The following is a 17088-nucleotide window of genomic DNA, read 5'->3' on the forward strand; positions in this document are numbered from 1 at the left end:
TACACTAACTCCCTGACACCTGCCGTCCTCTGACAACCGGGATTTCCACGCCCCTCCCAGCTCCCGCCCCTCTCACGATTCCCTGCAGAGGTTGCTGGAGCCGAATTCAGGCCCCTGCCCCCTCGCCTGTCGCTCAGAGTTTCATTGGGTCATTGTATTCTGGAGGGGAGAGGGCCAGCTCTCAAGCCTGCCAAGCTGTAGATCCCTCCTCTTCAGCTCCCCAATGCCTTTAAAGGGATCTCAGATCTTCCTCTGCCCATTTAATACCCCATTTAAGCATAAACCCCACCCCACCAGGGCTTATATGCCTTCTATGTGCCTCTGAGCCCTGGGCATCTATTATTTCAAATCTTCATAGCAACACTGCAAGATGTGTTACTTCCCTCAATTTTACAGATGAGGAAACTGAAGCTCAGAGAGGGTTAAGTAACTTGGACAGCCTTCAAAGTCCAGCTTGGACTAAAAGCCCAGGCTTTAGAGACATACAAATTTGGATTTCAGTCTGGTTCCACTATTCAATAGCTGAGTGACCTCAAGAAAGTGAGTTAAACTCTCTGAGTCTCAGTTTCCCCATCTGTAAAATAAAACAACAGAAGCTATTGCACAGGGCTTCGATGGGATACTGTAAGTAAAACTTACAGCATAGTAGGCTTGGTACATGGTAGGTGCTCAGCAAATGGTAGCTGCTGCTGTTGCTACCACTACCACCACTACTACTATTATTAATCTGTACAGCTTTCCACAAATGCCCTAGAGAAACATGATTTCAATGATGTAGATAAACTTTCATAAATTTAGTTAACCATGAATGACTTTTTCAAATGATTATGTATGGATAAGATACTAACCAAAGCTCCTGACATATACTATATGATGGGATTAAAGTATAGCATCCAGTGGCCCCCCAGATCAATTGATTGTTGTAAGAAATAGCCACATTTTTCTTTATGTACAATTTTTTTACATTCATAGAAGATTAAAAATTATCTAAAGAAAAAATACTGTGATTTGAGAACAAACTACATAAAAATAAAGTAACTGCGCTTTTAATAGGAAAATTGAATATCATATCTTCATGCATCAGGGATATCAGCTGTGGCTTCCTGGCATCCTCTGTTCCTACACACCATTATAAAGTACAGATTATCGCATAAGAATAGAATAACCATATGAATATAAATAAGTATTTTAGGGGCAAGTTATTTAACCTCTCCAGGCCTTAGTTTTCCTATTTGTAAAATGGGGATAATAATTGTACTTAATATCACACAGAGTTTTAGGTAGGATTGAATGAAAATCCCCCTGTAAACTACTACATAGTGCCTGGGACACAGCAATCAACCATCCACTAATTCAATACACATTTGTTGAGTATTTTCTTTGTGCCAGACATTGTTATAGATGCTGACAATCCAGGGAGAATGGCAGTTTCTACTCTTAAGGAGTTTGTAGACTGAGGATAGACAGTGATAGAGAACACGTAGGAGAAAGCCAAAGAAGGGGGTGCCATGGGAATCAGAGGATTGCAACAGGAAAGACCAGCAAGTAAGGCATGGAGAACTGTAAACAGTTTACTGTTACTGTGTGCTGAAACCAGGGCAGTGGAAGTAAAGAAGGAAGAGAGAGCAAGGGTTCCCGAAATATTTAAGAGGTAAAATTGGCCAAACACAAATGGTTGTTTGGAACACTAAAGTGATGATTATTATATGCCAGGGTGGAAATATCCATGCCTATTTTCAAAACATTTGTATAGAAATCACTATGATGGCATCAGGCACTAAGTGCTTTATAAATATTAACTCATTGTATCCCAATCACAACACTAGGGGATAGTATCAGTTCCATTTTACAAATGAAGGAGCTGAAACTCAGAGCCATTAAAAAATTGCCTAAGGCCAACACAGTCAGCAAGTGGAAGAGCTAGGATTCACATCCAGGCAATCTGTATATACAGTTCCATGGTCCCATGTTGTTTTTTTTTAATTACTTAAACTACTTTATTGATTATAATGTACCTATAAAAAAAGGGTCTTATTTAGAAAATAAGTCAAAAATTTTTTATGCAAAGTAACTGAAAACTTCTCAGTTCCTTCATTCTTTTTTTTTTTCTATTGAGGTTTAATTGATACACAACATTAGTTTCAGGTATACAACATAATGATTCAGTATTTGTATATATTGCAAAATGAAGTCCCATGTTCTTAACCACTACAATGCTCCCTCTGCATTGGAAGTTTGTAATGATAAAAGTAAAAAAAACCTTTTAATTTAAAATAAAGTTACCATATGATCCTCCAATCCTACTCCCGGGCATATATCTGGAGAAAACTATAATTCGAAAAGATGCATGCACCCCAGTGTTCATTGCAGCACTATTTACAATAACCAAGACATGGAAGCAACCTAAACATCCATCAACAGATGAATGGATAAAGAAGATATGGTATATATAGACAATGGAATATTACTCAGCCATAAAAAATAAGAAATTATGCCATTTGCAGCAACACGGATGGACCTAGAGATTATCATACTAAGTGAAATAAGTCAGACAGAGAAAGAGAAATATCATGTGATATCACTTACATATGGAATCTAAAAAAAAGATACAAATGTACTTATATGCAAAACAGAAATAGACCCACAGTGGTAGAAAACAAACTTATGGTTACCAAAGGGGAAAGGGGTGGGGCAGGGGTAAATTAGGAGGCTGGGATTGCCATCTACACACTACTATATATAAAATAGATAACCAACAAGGACCTACTGTGTAGTACAAGGAACTCTACTCAATATTTTGTAATAACCTCTAAGGGAAAAGAATCTGATACATATATATGTATATTCTATATATATATTATATATATATATATATATATATATATATATATATATATATATATATATATATATATATATATATATATACATACATAAAACACTGAATCACTGTGCTGTACACCTGAAACTAACACAACATTGTAAATCAAGTATACTTCAATAAAAATTTTTTAATTTAAAAAACAGATGTGAATGTACTTAGTAAAACAGAGAATCACCAATCAAATGCATTGCTAATAATGTAGAAAAGAAGGCAATGATAGCATCCTCCTACTCTCTCAAGTCCTTAGGCCGAAGCTTGTGCTCTCAGACCAGCAGCCAGAATCTAGAGCCCAGATTCCCCATTAATGCCATGGAAGCCTGAAAAAGGTCCTGGGGCTGTGTGGGTGAGAATACCACTCACTCTTTTTTTTGCTCTGGGTCACTGTAGAATCTTGAAAGGACTTATTATTCAGACTTCATAGAAGCCCCTCATTCAAACTATGGCTGGCAATTGAGATATTAGAAGCTCCACCTCTAGGCTAACTCTGTGGGTCTTGGACCTTGTAGCCTGCCTGCAGAAGGAGAAATATTCTCTGGCCAAGCTCCGTAGAGGAAATTTTGGGGCCCAATATTTATAAAGCTGGTGATAGAGGCCAACAGAGACTGGGGCTATGACTTAGCTGAGGTGGAGTTCTTGACATTGGCTCTGCTGGCCTTCTCCCCACCACATACACACACTTCAAGACAAAGGTTGGCAGCGGAAGCAGGGCAAGCCTTTCTCCTCTCCATAACCTCATTTTGGAGTCCTTCTTCTTGGTGAGGTCTCCAGGTGCTGCAATTGTTGCAAAGTACTGGATGATCCTTTTGGTGTTCACAGTCTTTCCTGCCCTGGATTCTCCGCTATTCGGAGCAGTCGAAACAGAGAGACAAAGAGAAACAAGCCCCGTGAGTGTAAACGGGCCCCCTAAGATGTCACCTGAGCCACGGCAGACACACACCTCCCAACAAATGTGAGACCACTCGGAGAGGCAGGGGCCCCGGGGGAGACCGGCACCACTGAGCGGGCTGGATGGGGAGCTCCAGCTTCCTGAGGCCTCACAGGCCTTCCTGCCCATCTCCTCTCAGCCCCCCCACCCCCACATCTTTGTATCACAGACTTCGTTCTCAGTACCTTCTCATTAACAAAACAGAGCAAGTGGCATCTTCCCCTTCTGCACTGGGGACAAAGGGCCACAGATATGAAAACACACTACACTTTGGATACTTACGTGATCAGAATAGACTGGTTTTCATGATCTGCCAAAGGGAAAAATAAAACAGAGTTGATGGCAATACAAAAAGACCTTCCTCAACCTAAATGTCCATCGAAAGAGAAATAAATAAAGGTGTGTGTGTGTGTGTATTTATATAAATACACACACACACACACACACACACACAATGGAATTCTACTCAGCCATAAAAAAGAATGAAATGGTGTCATTTGCAGCAATATGGATGGACCTAGAGATTATCATACTAAGTGAAGTAAGTCAGAGAGAGAAAGACAAATGCCATATGATATCACTTATGAGTGGTTATGTGATACAAATGAACTTATTTACAAAACAGAAACAGATTCACATAGGTAGAAAGCAAACCTATGGTTACAAAAGGGGAAAAGGGGGGTTGGGGGAGGGATAAATTAGGAGTTTGGGATTAGCAGATACAAACTACTGTTTATAAAATAAATAACAAGGCCCTAGTGTATAGCATGGGGAACTATATTCAATATCCTATAATAAACCATAGTGGAAAAGAATCTGAAAAAGAATATATGTATATATATAAAACTGAATCACTTTGCTGTACACCAGAAACTAACACAACATTGTAAATCAACTATACTTCAATAAAAATATTTTTTAATAAAAATAAAAAAAAGAAGTCTGGGTTTCTCTCCTGGTTTATTACTCTAGAGTTGGCTGATATTAAACAACTCCTCTTTCAGGAATGTTTTGAGAATGATCAGTCTTATTCTTAATGGCTGGCCCTCCTCTGATTCTCCATGCCCTTAAACTGGTGAGATGTACAGGAGGTGGGGCGGTATGGGAGCTCTCACTGTTACTGTCCTGGGAGGTGGTGATACCAGAAATATTCCTGAGCCATACCCCTTTGCACTTTGACACCTTGAGCTCTGGGGACTGGAAAAGGGTTCCTCCCGCAAAAGCTTCAAAATCACCTGTTATGAATTATGAGACAACTGTTAAACACAAGGTTTTATTGAGTACATACTATGCACACTGAAGTAGGGAGTGTGGGTGAGTGTAGAGGCGGGATTAATGTGATTTGTAAGATCTAAAGACTCTCAGCCTAGAGAGAAGAAAAGAGCAACTGTCTTACAAAAGCTGTATTTGGGACCAGAGGAGTGCTAGAAAAGCTTCAAGAAGGTGGAGCTTATCGGTGCTTTGTGACCACCTAGAGGGGTGGGATGGGGAGGGTGGGAGGGAGGGAGATGCAAGAGGGAAGAGAAATGGGAACATATTGTATATGTATAACTGATTCACTTTGTTATAAAGCAGAAGCTAACACACTATTGTAAGGCAATTATACTTCAATAAAGATGTTTAAAAAAAAAAAAAAAAGAAAATGGATGAAAAAAAAAAAAAAAAGAAGGTGGAGCTTAAAGGAAGTGAGACACCAAGGACCATGTACATGCACAGGTTTGTCTGGGGAGCCTTTCTCTGTAATTAAGTCCAGTCTAGGATGATGAGATTTTTTTAAGATAAATTTGTGTTATAGTAGTCCAACCAGGAGATGCACAGGGCAAAGGTGGTCTCCTCCCAGTGATGTGTTGGAGGCAGCTATGGCTGGCTCAGGAGAGCTGAATGTATGCATCTTATCTTAACCCAGCATTTAGTAACATCGTGTTGGTAGCTTAAAATTGGCCACGGCCAGAGAATTTACACCACTGAACAAGCAAATGCTACAAATCAGTTTCTTTTTTCCTCAGAAAGCCGTTAAACATTCACTAACAAACCACTTTCTTTCTTTTTTTTTTTTAACAACTTTATTGGAGTATAATTGCTTTACAATGGTGTGTTAGTTTCTGCTTTATAACAAAGTGAATCAGCTATACATATACACGTATCCCCATAGATCCTCCCTCTTGCATCTCCCTCCCACCCTCTCCTATCCCACTGCCAACAAAGACATGAATGGATGCTCAACATCACTAATCATTAGAGAAACGCAGATCAAAACTACAATGAGGTATCACCTCACACCAGTCAGAATGGCCATCATCAAAAAATCTACAAACAATAAATGCTGGAGAGGGTGTGGAGAAAAGGGAACCCTCTTGCACTGTTGGTGGGAATGTAAATTGATACAGCCACTATGGAGAACAGTATGGAGGTTCCTTAAAAAACTAAAAATAGAACTACCATATGACCCAGCAATCCCACTACTGGGCATATACCCTGAGAAAACCTTAATTCAAAAAGAGTCATGTACCAAAATGTTCATTGCAGCTCTATTTACAATAGCCAGGACATGGAAGCAACCTAAGTGTCCATCAACAGATGAATGGATAAAGAAGATGTGGCACATATATACTATGGAATATTGCTCAGCCATGAAAAGAAACGAAATTGAGTTATTTGTAGTGAGGTGGATGGACCTAGAGTCTGTCATACAGAGTGAAGTAAGTCAGAACGAAAATAATAAATACCGTACGCTAACACAAACCACTTTCTTCCAGTTTTATGCTTTAGGACAGTGATTCTCAGTGGTAAACAGGAACTACCAAGAATCCTGATAATTTTCGTACAATCTCAAGAGAATGATGAGCATTATAGCGCATTCCTCCTCCCCCCACTTCACTGCTGGGTTAGATCTCTAGAGTATTTGGTGCACACGAGAGGTGCTAAGATGTTTTAGCACTCCTCCCAACTCCCCAGTAAGTCTCAGCCATGATCCTATTTCATGGTGGAGTGGGTATGTGGAGTAGACAAGAAAGGAACTAAGGTGGCGCTAGACAAGTAGTGCTCTGGGACAGTGAGGAGGCCCAACCAGACAGAATAGGTTCCAACAGTAAGACCTGGGGTGGGGGTGTTGAGGTTTGGAGGTGGGAAGTACCTTCTTTTAGAGATGGAAAGGGAAGCTGGGGCCCATCCACAGAGTTTGGGTTTCAACTTATCCAGGATTTCAATTATTAAAGGCACAGTTTGGGGCATTAAGTCACTTCCAGAAGCTATAACTGAGGGTATTTTCAGGTCTGTGAAGGAAGATTCCAAGAATAAATCAAATGCAAGTGATGAACCAGAACTGAAACTTATTTAATCAAAACATTCATTGTGAGCCATAAGCCATGGAGACCTGCATGATCAGACTTCTGGATGCCTGTCATAAAGCAAACCAACAGTGTGATTGCCTAGGTGAATTTAACTTAAGGTTAATGGGTGGATAGAGAAAATGATGTTTTGTGGTGTTCCAATCTAGCAGGGCCACAAGGTTCTGTTTGGCCTACATACCATTTACCAGGAAGGTAAACTATTGCCCCACTGTCCCCAAATAATAATTCTCCTAGCATCATAAGATGCCTTTTATTTATATAAGAAACAACAAGAAGAAAAGATATGTGTGTGCTTGTATGTTGTGTGCATCTGAGTACATGGGGGTAAGAGTTCAGGGATAGACTTATAAAATGAAGGAAGCCTCTGAGGGTGGGTTGCAAAGTGTTTCATTGTCCCCTTTTCCTATGTTGGATGAAGTTGATGGCCCCAGAAGGAAAGAGGTGGGCTCAGCCCCACTGCCTTTGGTGGGCAGGCAGAGTGGCTTTGACGAGCAGTTTAGGTCTGACTCAGGCAGGATGCTTTAAAGTGCCAGTGCCAGGAAAGCTTTTTTTTCTGCTTCAGGGTCTGACTTGCCTCCAGTGTGTCTAAATTGTAGAAATTTTCAGGGGGCTGGGGTTTGAGGAAGAGAAGGGAGGGAATGTCATTCGGGAGCTTTTAATCAGTTGTCCAAAGGAAAGTAAAGAAGTCAACAATTGGGTTCTTTTAGCTCCATTTATTGTATGATTAACCAATTATATAATTAAAGTTAAATGGAGACATCTAAACTGCAGGAGCAATACAAATTAGCAATTTAAAAACACATCACTGCAATATCACCCACTGTTTACAATCTGCTTCTAAAAATATCAGTTTATAGGCAATCATTTCAATGTACATGCATCTCTTCCAGTTCTATTTGTTTTGTGCTCTAAGATATGGTCAAATTTTCTAAAAGATTCAAGTACCCTTGACAGAGGGTGGGGGAAAACTTTCTTTCTCTGAACAAGTCTGTTAATTTCCTATAGTTTATTGCTTTCACATTCACAATAAAATTATTTTTTATTATTTTATCTATCATATTCCAATGTCTCCCTATCCCACCCACTACTAATTATTATCTTGCTGTATTCATATTCTCTTTTCCATTTATCCCTCCCTCATCCTTTCCCATTTTTTAAAACTTTTTCTTCTCCCCTTCTCATGTAGAATAGATAGATGATAGATAGATATATAGATAGGTATAGATATAGATATAGATGTAGATATACACACACTTAATGGTAAATCGGTCAACATTACATTTGTACTTCATTTTCACTAATTACCCTGGCAGAAATGAAATTAATCATAAAACTAAGATCTACATTCTTTTAAGAAACAGTTTTGTAAATCAATTTAGTCACTTATCTTAAGGAGCACGCTCTCCCTGGGCTGCAGCTGTTTGCAGAAAAGCCAGTAGTTTTGGAGTTTTGCTGACAAATCCCTTGAAGTCATCTTGATTGTCAAAGATTCTTCTCTCATCTTCAAATAGGCAAGATAGCTTGGCAGGATGGTTCACTTGAGGCTTCAGACCCAGGAACTTCAGGTGGTAGTAGATCTTGCTCCAACTTTGTCTCTCTTGCACTGTAAGTAAGGCATAGTCAGGGGTCAGCCCTATCTTTACTTTGTTGAAAATCATCCTCCTTTTTTTCTGAGCAGCTTGCAAGATTATTTCTTTTTCTTTCAAATTCAGGAACTATACAATTATGTGCCTTGGACTTTTACTTTAAGAGGTATATTTAAGTGGGGACCTGTAAATTCTCTCTGTAAGTTGAGATCTTTGTTTAGCTCTGGAAAATGTTTTTCAATAATTTCCTTAATAATAGTTTCAAGGTTATTCTCATTTTCTATACCTTCAGGGATGCCAGATACACAAATATTATACTTCCTTGATGTGTTTTCAAGATCCATCACCTTTTCTTGCACTGTCAAGAACTGTTTGCTTAAAATTTTTATCTTTTGAGACTGAAGCTCAATTTGGTCCTCATTTGTACTGATTCTCTCTTCCATGATATTTATTCGATAATTTTCCTCTCTCAGGGTTTCTCTCAGTCCTGTGACCTCATTCATCAGTGTCCCGTAGTCTTTGATGAGCTTTTCCTGTGTGCTCTTTAAAATGTCCACATGGTCCTGTATCACCTTCAGGGTGGGAAACATCAGCTCCCTCATGTTGGCCCTTTCTCTGGGTTCTGCCTGCTGCTTCTCCAGGCCAGCTATACCTCTTGAACTCTCTGAGGTCCCTGGTTCCTCTGAAGCATCACAGTACTTCTTGCTTGCTCCTGAGCTTGTCTTCATCATTTTCCTCATTCTCTTTTTTTTTTAAAACATCTTTATTGGAGTATAATTGCTTTACAATGGTGTGTTAGTTTCTGCTTTATAACAAAGTGAATCAGTTATACATATACATATGTTCCCATATCTCTTCCCTCTTGCATCTCCTCATTCTCTTTTAAGCTTGGGTAGCTTTTGGTCTCTTTTTTTCCTGCTCTTGTAGCTGAAGTTTCCATTGGCTTCGAGGTGTTTCCAAAGCTCAGCAATTTGGTTCTGCACAAAGCTGCTCTCTCTGTCCTCTCCCCCCAGAAGCTCAAGAGCTGGGGTCTTTTAATCGAAATTCAACACCTATTTTAAGCTGAAATCCTCAGAAACACTATAGGAAATTAAGGTACAATTAACCGATGTGCTCTCCTCTAAAAGCATTGGGAGTAAGAGCTTCATAGCCCTACAGGTAAGATAAAGAAATACATAAATGCATAAATAAAAAATAAGCACACACATATAAATACATAAGTACACTAAATACCTGGATACATAAACATACAAACACCAAAAAACGTAATATAAATAAAGGCACAAATACATAAACATAGAAATAAGTATGTCATTAAAATGAGCTTCATGTGTTCAGAATATTTAGCTTCTTCCTGGCTGAGGGTACACAAAATATGTTTCTGATTAAACAACTAGGTGCATTAGAATTATAAACTAGAGAGTGAGAGAAGTTCATCTAAACGTTTCAGCGTTTGTGGAAAGAGATTTTGACTTTGTGTCAGGGGGCTTGAATTTCAGTCCTGGCAGAGCCACTTATTAGCTGTGTAATTGTGTGACATTTGGCAAGCTACTGAAAGTTATTTGGGTCTCCATCTCCTCATCAGTCAAATGAGTATTCAATAACTGTGAGTTAACTCTGAATGTAGAACTCTTTGTTATCCTCAGCCTAATCATATTTTAAAAAAATATCTCTTTACAGTGGTATCTGGGATTTAGCTTGGTGATGATGGTGGGGGTAGAGACAGGGCAGTGGTGGGGAAGGGGAAACTTGAATAGGACTCAAATGGATACCCTCTCAGGTCCCATAACACCATCTTTATTTTTGAACAATTAAAAATAAGTATTCAGCTTGATTATACCCAAAGTATTGTAGAAAGTGATGAGAGACATGAGAAAATAGATAAACTCTGCCTTCAAGATTATGATCTAATGGGCGATATATCCACATTCACAGCTAAGAATAATATAACGCAAAGCATGGTAAGTTTTGAAAGACAGAACATCAAACAAAACATTATGGGAGTGTAGAGGAGAAAACAGTTAATTCTGATTGGCAGCACTTAGGAAGTTCTCAATCCAAGTTCTCCAGACTGAAACATCCCCATAATTAGGTATGGTGAGAGCACCTATGAGGCTTCCTACTCCAAAACATTTGCCTCACACACCTGATGTGTCCCTCACATTCCACCATATGATTTACTTTTTTGGGAATACAGGGCAAAGAAGTGCAAAGTATGGCAACACGAGGTGTGTCTGGAAATGAGGCTAGGGACACGGACAGGAGCCAGATCATTAAGGGCCATGTGTGTCTCATATCACTTTTTAGTAAAATTTCTTCCTTGTGCCAAATTGAAAGGCCAGGTCATGATCTAGGTCCAAGGGGAGAGCTTCTAACCAAGTAGAAAATTACCTTCTCTACTCCTAATGCTCCCTGATGTTAGTTATGCTATCCTGGGCACAGAACCTCAGGGATAAGGCTCAGAGGCCACTTTTTGAGATGACAGTCCACCTGTCCCTCTAATTCAGTCTCCTAGTAGTTCAGGTTTCTGTTTCAAAAGAAAACAAAAACTAGAGACAGGGTAGTTTACAATTAGAGTTATGCATATTAAATACCCATATATGAAAATGTTGGCATTTTTCAGAGGTCTGGTAATTTAAAAATCAGTGTCTATCTCAGACTCCAATGTGTACAAGTAGATAACTTTGAATGGGTTTGGGGGAGGACAGTTTAGAGGGAGATATGTTGTGTAGGAGAAAAAAAAATCAAAATTAAGTGCAGTAAGTTCAAATGAAAAGGTGATTTCATCTGATTTTCATCTCCATTCTCAGAAATACTGAAAATTGCTATAGGAAATTAGTAAAACACTTGAGGGGATTCACCTAATAAAAATCAGAACAGCTGTTTGATACTTCTACATTCAAAACAACTTAAAAAATAGTCTTTAGAGCTCACAGTGTTTAGGTACTGTGAGATCTATTCCTTTGTGCACTTAATCAAAAATATTTATTGCACACCTACTTTGCTTTCTAGTTCTGAGGATACATGAGTGAACAAAACAGAAAAAGCTCCACATATTAATCAGTGACTATATTTTACTAAGTATCTGGGTAAATACACTTTCTAATGCTTTAATATAACAAGCTATTTTCATAACTTTACAGTTACTAAAGATACAGAACTGACTTTTGCTACAAACTATGGCAACTGAATTTTTGGATGGCAGTAGTGTCTAGGATTGCTTGGGGTTTGGATAACTCCGAAGAGATTTTTGTATGGCCCTATCTAATCTCCTTTCCCTGTACCCCTTTATTCAGAATCAAGTGAACAAAAGGAAGAGGAAGGGTAGGAGTGTAGGAGAAAGATTATGGAAAGTCTTCTATGTGTTTAAAAAGGAGTAGAGGAAAAGGTTTGACCAGTTGGCATTAAAAATATTTTTGATTAACTATGTGACCTTTACCTATAGAAGACATTTTCTTAGTATTTTTAACAAGATCTCCAGAAACATAGGATGTCATAATCCATTGGGGAAATCGCAGTGCCAGGGAAATCTACAGTACAATTGTTGTAGGGCACTATGATGTTAAAAATATGTATTAACTAATGGAAATAGTGCTGGACACTAAAGTATCCAAATGACTTGTCATTATTAATAACTCTGTACTTCAACAAGGAGCACTTGCTGTGGAAGTTCTGTGACTATCCTGGGCACAGCATGACAATATTTTAAAAATATGTACACCATGAAAGAATCCCACTTGAAATAGCTGTAAGATGGAGCCAAAAAGTTACCAAGTGGAACTTAGCACAAACTCAAAATGAAGTGGAAATCTGCTCTTATGACCTCAAGAAGTAGTTTAAATTTTATACTTTTTGAAAATATATGAGATAGACCTAATAACATGCACCTTCTTGAATTTCAAATGGTTAACCCCATTGCTTATTTATTTAACCAGCCTTTTTCGAATGCCCACTATAAACAAGGAACACTCAAATATTTAGTGGAATAAGATGAGTGAAAGATGGAAGGAAGGACAAAAGAATGCAAAACCCTTTGCATATACTCTGGCAGCTAAAAGATTAATAAAACACATTCACTGCCTTTCTAGTAACTAAAAGTCTAGAAATAGAGAAAAATGTGTAAACAAATAAAAATAAAAGTATAATGTGCTAAAATTTGATAAGGAAAGTGCAGAAAAAAAAAGGTCATGGAAATTTTAGTAAAAGGCAATATTTTTAATATTCTTCCCAGCTGAGGGGATCAGTGAAAGCCTTGTGGATAAGGTCACATTTGAACTGAACTCTGAAGTATGGTTGGATTAATCTGGTAGCTGTAAATACTGGACGGTTAGTTCTTCAAGAGTAGAGAGGATGACTTACTCATCTGTGTACCTCTTGTGCATAACACAGAAATAATGCTAATAATAGCTATTGTTTATCATGTGCTACTATAGTGGGGCACCATGTTAAGCATTTTCTATACATTGTCACATTTACCTTGACAACACTCCTGTGGCAGCAATAGGGACAGTAGCAGCAACAACAGCAACATTTGTTTAATGCTGACTGTGAGCCAGGTACTGCTTTAAGAGCAGTACAGTAGTCCCCTTTTATCCATGGGGGATACCTTCCAAGACCCCCAGTGATGCCTAAAACCATGGAGAGTACCAAATCCTATATATATACAATACTGTGTTTTTTCCTATAATACGTACCTATGATAAAATTTAATTTATAAATTAGACATAGTAAGAAATTAATGATAACTAATAATAAAATAGAATAATTATAACAGTATACTGTAATAAAATGTGTGAATGTGCTCTTTCTCTCTCTCAAAAATACCTTATTGTACTTTAGTCGCCCTTCTTCTTGTGATAACGTGAGATGATAAAATGCCTATGTGATGAGATGGAGTGAGGTGATTGATGGAGGCATTATGTTGTAGCCTTAGGCTACTACTGACCTTCTGACGGTATTTCAGAAGGAGGATCATCTGCTTCGGGAGATCATGGATCGTCCAGCCATGGCAATGGCAATGATTGGCTGTCAGGAGCAGATGATGGTTGGTGATCCCAGGCGGGATGGGGCTGGACAGCATGAGATTCATCACACTACTTCAGAATGGCATGTAATTTAAAACTTATGAATTGTTTATTTCTGGAGTTATCCATTTAATATTTTTGGACCACAGTTGACCTTGGGTAACTGAAACCAGGGAAAGCAAAACCATGGATAAGAGGGGCTATTGTATACCACTATTAGTATCCCTTTGTAACACATGAGAAAACTGAGGTGCAGAGAGGTTAAGCAACTTGCCTAAGATCACACAAGTTAGTCAGAGGGAGTGCTACAATTTGAAACTAGTTCATCTGATTCTAAAGCCCATGTTATCATAGTTCAGCACCTGTTACCTAGAAAGCAGTTAGAAATTTTGAATAAATAAGTGAATGAAAACTGAAAGAGGAAAGAAGAGAGATATTGTGAAGATAAGAACCAATGGGAGGACCTTCAAGATGGCGGAGGATTAAGACGTGATCACCTTCCTCCCCACAAATACATCAAAAATACACCTACATGTGGAACAACTCCTACAGAACACCTACTGAACGCTGGTAGAAGACCTCAGACTTCCCAAAAGGCAAGAAAATCCCCACTTACTAAGGTAGGGCAAAAGAAAGAACAAAGACAAAAGAATAGGGACGGGACCTGCACTTCTGGGAGGGAGCTGTGAAGGAGGAAAAGTTTCCACACATTAGGAAGCCCCTTTACTGGCGGAGACAGGGGGTGGGCGGGGGGGAAGCTTTGGAGCCACAGAGGAGAGCACAGCAACAGGGGTGCAGAGGGCAAAGCGGAGAGATTCCCACTCAGAGGATCGGTGCCAACCAGCACTCACCAGCCTGTGATGCTTCTCTGCTCACCTGCGGGGGCGGGCGGGGGCTGGGAGCTGAGGCTCGGGCTTCAGAGGTCAGATCCCAGGGAGAGGACTGGGGTTGGCTGCGTGAACACAGCCTGAAGGGGGCTAGTGCACCACAGCTAGCTGGGAAGGAGTCCGGGAAAAAGTCTGGACCTGCCTAAGAGGCAAGAGACCATTGTTTTGGGGTACGTGAAGAGAGGGGATTCCTTCCCCGTGTGCCCACAGAAGGCAGAGCACTGAGTAAGCGAGCTCCACAGATGGGCGGGAGCCACTGCTATCAGCTCAGACCCAGAGACGGGCATGAAACGCTAATGCTGCTGCTGCTGCCACCAAGAAGCCTGTGTGCAAGCACAGGTAACTATCCACACACACACCCCCGGGAGCCTGTGTGCAAGTATAGGTCACTATCCACACCTCCCCTCCCGGGAGCCTGTGCAGCCTGCCACTGCCAGGGTCCCGTGATCCATGGACAACTTCCCTGGGAGAACACACACCACACCTCAGGCTGTTGCAACATCATGCCAGCCTCTGCCGCTGCAGGCTCGACTTGCATTCCAATTATGACTACCCTCCCTCCCCCCAGCCTAAGTGAGCAAGAGCACCCTAATCAGCCAATGCTTTAACCCCGTCCTGTCTGGGTGGGTAACAGATGCCCTCAGGCGACCTACATGCAGAGGTGGGGCCAAAACCAAAGCTGAACCCCAGGAGCTGTGCGAACAAAGAAGAGAAAGGGAAATTTCTCCATGCAGCCTCAGGAGCAGAGGATTAAATCCCCATAATCAACTTGATGTACCCTGCATCTGTGGAATAAATGAAGAGACAACGAATTGTCCCAAAATTGAGGCGGTGGACTTTGGGAGTAACTGCAGACTTGGGGTTTGCTGTCTGTGACTGATTTGTTTCTGACTTTTATGTTTATCTTAGTTTAGTTTTTAACGCTTGTTATCACTGGTGGATTTGTTTATTAGTTTGGTTGCTATCTTCTTTTTTTTACTTTATTTTATTACTTTATTATTTTTATTTTATTATTTTAATATTTTTTTAAATTTTTACGTTATTTTTTAATTTTTATTTTTAATTAAAATTATTTTTTCTTTATTTTTTTCTCCCTTTTATTCTGAGCCATGTGGCTGACAGTGTCTTGGTGCTCTGACCTCGTGTCACACCTGAGCCTCTGAGGTGGGAAGGCCGAGTTCAGGACACTGGACCACCAGAGACCTCCCAGCCCTATGTAATATCAATTGGCAAAAGCTCTCCAGAGATCTGTGTCTCAACGCTAAGGCCCAGCCCCACCCAATGGCCAGCAAGCTCGAGTACTGGAAGCCCCATGACAAACAACTAGCAAAACAGGAACACAACCCCACCCATTAGCAGAGAGGCTGCCTAAAATCATACTAAGCTCAAAGACACACAAAAACACACCACTGGACACGGCCCTGGCCACGAGAAAGGCAAGATCCATTCCCAACCACGAAAACACAGGCACCAGTCCCCTCCAACAGGAAGCCTACACAACCCACTGGACCAACCTCACCTACTAGGGGCAGACACCAAAAACAATGGGAACTACGAACCTGCAGCCTACAAAAAGGAGACCCCAAACACAGTAAATTAAACAAAATGAGAAGACAGAGAAATATGCAGCAGATGAAGGAGCAAGGTAAAAACCCACCAGACCAAACAAATCAAGAGGAAAAAGGCAGTCTACCTGAAAAACAATTCAGAGTAATAATAATAAAGATGATCCAAAATTTTGGAAATAGAATGGAGAAAATAAAAGAAACAGTAACAAGGACCAAAAGAACTAAAGAGTAAACAAACAATGATGAACAACACAATAAATGAAATTAAAAATTCTGTAGAAGGAATCAATAACAGAATAACTGAGGCAGAGAAACAGATAAGTGACCTGGAAGATAATATAGTGGAAATAACTATCACAGAGCAGAATAAAGAAAAAAAATGAAAAGAATTGAGGACAGCCTCAGAGACCTCTGGGACAACATTAAAAGCACCAACACTTGACTTATAGGGGTCCCAGAAGAAGAAGAGAAAAAGAAAGGGACTGAGAAAATATTTGAAGAGATTATAGTTGAAAACTTCCCTAATATGGGAAAGGAAATAGTTAATCAAGTCCAGGTAGCGCAGAGAGTCCCATACAGGATAAATCCAAGGAGAAACACGCCAAGACACATATTAGTCAAACTATCAAAAATTAAATACAGGGCTTCCCTGGTGGCGCAGTGGTTGAGGGTCTGCCTGCCAATGCAGGGGACATGGGTTCGAGCCCTGGTCTGGGAGGATCCCACATGCCACGGAGCAGCTAAGCCCGTGAGCCACAACTACTGAGCCTGCGCGTCTGGAGCTTGTGCTCTGCAACGGGAGAGGCCGTGACAGTAAGAGGCCCGCGCACGGCGATGAAGAGTGGCCCCCGCTCGCCGCAGCTG

General features: G+C 40.1%; 1 protein-coding gene across 16 annotated transcripts in view; it reads right to left on the reverse strand.

Moving 5' to 3' along the window:
- IGSF1 (immunoglobulin superfamily member 1) overlaps positions 1–17088 on the reverse strand; it is a 453756-nt gene that overhangs the window by 15862 nt on the left and 420806 nt on the right. For 9 of the 16 annotated variants that reach the window (XM_082377825.1, XM_082377828.1, XM_082377813.1 and 6 more), the window contains 3 exons: positions 6943–9897; positions 4092–4119; positions 3616–3723 (listed from right to left, as the gene is read on the reverse strand). The gene's annotated coding sequence lies outside the window, so the exon portion shown is untranslated. Of the gene's footprint in view, positions 1–19; positions 2861–3615; positions 4120–6942; positions 9898–17088 lie in introns of those variants that run through there. The other 7 variants (XM_082377821.1, XM_082377826.1, XM_082377816.1 and 4 more) reach the window with 4 other exon arrangements.

The sequence above is a fragment of the Balaenoptera borealis genome, assembly GCF_965194805.1.
Source record: "Balaenoptera borealis genome assembly, chromosome: X".
Taxonomy (NCBI): Eukaryota; Metazoa; Chordata; class Mammalia; order Artiodactyla; family Balaenopteridae; genus Balaenoptera; species Balaenoptera borealis.